This window comes from Halichondria panicea, chromosome 2, assembly GCF_963675165.1.
Source record: "Halichondria panicea chromosome 2, odHalPani1.1, whole genome shotgun sequence".
In the NCBI taxonomy this organism is placed as follows: domain Eukaryota; kingdom Metazoa; phylum Porifera; class Demospongiae; order Suberitida; family Halichondriidae; genus Halichondria; species Halichondria panicea.
Window position 1 is genome coordinate 3712997 of NC_087378.1, and position 2500 is coordinate 3715496.

The 2500-nt window shown below is 43.9% G+C and overlaps 1 non-coding gene across 1 annotated transcript; it reads left to right on the forward strand.

Annotated features, from left to right (window-relative positions):
* The first annotated feature begins 300 nt into the window (after positions 1-300).
* Positions 301-419, forward strand: LOC135332576 (5S ribosomal RNA). Its single transcript, XR_010393425.1, has one exon. It is a non-coding gene; the product is annotated as a 5S ribosomal RNA (ribosomal RNA).
* The last annotated feature ends 2081 nt before the right edge of the window (positions 420-2500 follow it).

Below are 2500 nucleotides of genomic sequence, written 5' to 3' on the forward strand. Positions count from 1 at the left end.
TGCATGTTTCCAGTGAAGTAAGTAAGTAAGTAAGTAAGTAAGTAAGTAAGCAAGCTTGAAGTAGACAGTAGATAGTAGATAGTTAGTAGATAGTTGTATAGCTAGAGTATGATTATAATTATCAGTAAGTCCATAGTTGTATAATACCAGTAAGTACAGAGAAGTACACTCCACTCCACTCCACTCCACTCCACTCCACTCACTCACTCCCTCCCGGCCCACTCCCTCCACAGCAATTAAATTAAGTCGAGTATATTTCTGAACTTCACACATAAGTACATGAGATATGCATTGACTTGTGTCTACGACCATACCACGTTGAAAACACCGGTTCTCGTCTGATCACCGAAGTTAAGCAACGTAGGGCCTGCCCAGTACTTGGATGGGTGACCGCCTGGGAACAGCAGGTGTTGTAGGCTTCTGCATTCTTATTTTTGTTTGTTTTCAGAATATTTCACAACGAGCAGTTAAGGCCCAAAAATATGAAAACTGCAGCCTTAAATCCTCGTTGATCATTACCAAACCGCAAAGACGAAACTTTCTTTTTGTGATAGCAACAGTTTTACAATTGATCCCTGCCTTTGTCATTATAGTCATGGCACTGCAAGCAACTGAAGTATGTGATGATGGCTACTTGCAAACAGTAATTGTATAATTACGCACGTATAATTATAACTATCCTAATTATAGTGAGTGACACAGGAAAAATATCAAAATTTCTTATACTTTACAAATACAAAATTTCCTGTAGACTTATGAATGTTACACAAGTCCTGAACTACTTCAGGAATAGTAAAGGAAACTATACAGGAAACGTTGCACTATCCTTTGTAAGTAGGTTGCAGGACACTTGCAGGACACCTCAGGAAATGTGCAGATTTTATGGGCTGCAATGTAGCAGCACTGTAGCAGGAAATTTAAATATTTTCCCTGAGTGAGTGAGTGAGTGAGTGAGTGAGTGAGTGAGTGAGTGAGTGAGTGAGTGAGTGAGTGAGTGAGTGAGTGAGTGAGTGAGTGAGTGAGTGAGTTATATATACCTTCATTGAGCCATGCTTCATTTGATCATAACAATATCAAGCTTATCTTCAAGTAGTATTGTATTGTACGTTGCTAACAATACGCAAATAATGTACAGTAAATTCAAGTGGGAATAAAAGTAGTGGGTAAAAAGTTGTAATGTTCATGGAGTGTAAAGTCAACGAGCACTTAAGGCCCTATTATTTCTATTTTCCAGCCTAAAGTCCTCGTGGTGGAAAAAATTAATGTTAGTGTAATGAAGTCCTTGCCTAGTTACAAAGCGGCCCCTTACAAAGCGCCTAGTTACAAAGTAGCTTCAATGGGTAGTTATAATTAGAAGCTGCAGCTGGTAGTTAAAGCAGCAATTGTTGTGTAGCTTGTGAAGCTATGTTGTAGCTGGCTGACTGGCCGGCCCACCAACCTACCTACCTACCTACCTACCTACCTACCTACCTACCTACCTACCTACCTACCGACCGACCGACCGACCGACCGACCGACCGACCGACCGACCGACCGACCGACCGACCGACCGACCGACCGACCGACCGACCGACCGACTGACTGATGAATAGTAAGAGGTGGGTGGCTGGCTGGCTGGCTGGCTGGCTGGCTGCTGGCGAATAGATGTTGTGCTGCAATATAGTGAGTGAGTGAGTGAGTGAGTGTACTATATATAATACTATACAGAATCTTTGCAACAAGACAGTAAAAGCATAGAGCATTACCCTTCCTTATATGGAATTTGAGTACACACACTGTGGTCTGTTTTACTACTTAAATGTATGAGCACATCCCATATATAATAAGGAACCACAGTGCTCAACACACTTGTTTCTATTTGTGTTGCAAAGATTGTGCAATCTCCAGTATTGTATTGTAACTGTATGTTAGCCATGTATAACTTGAACTGTATGTTTAGCGGAATGGAAGGGTGCAGACGGGGAACAGTGCAGATGGGAACATTGCAGAGGGGATTTGCGCGCCGGAAAATTGGAGCAATTACCATACAAGTGCAGACGAATGAAGGAATGAACGCGCGTAGCGCGAAAATTTGAGCAATATATCGCAAGCAATTACCATACAAGTGCAGACGAATTGAACAATGTGACCACGTGGGCTAGATAAGCAACCAAACAAGAGTGTCGTACAAATGAGCGTGTTGATAGGTCGTGAAGTGGGGTGTTGTGGCAAAAAAAGTCACGCTTAATTACATACGAGACGAGTTCCAGCGTTGCTCCTAGTGACGGGTGCTGTGTAGGGTGACTGCAGCGGTTCATCCGTGTGTCCGCATCGTTGTAGACTGCCTGTGTCGGCGGGCGTCTGACCTGCTGGTGACTGGTCATCAGTGGGCTGGCTCCCTCCGGTCGAGTGCAGTTAGGTTTGCATCATTTCACGAATCACGAGTGCATTCGTACGGTCTCGCTGCCGGTCGATCCCCGTGATTGACTGTATCTGCAGGCAACGAGTGGGCCTCAGCTGC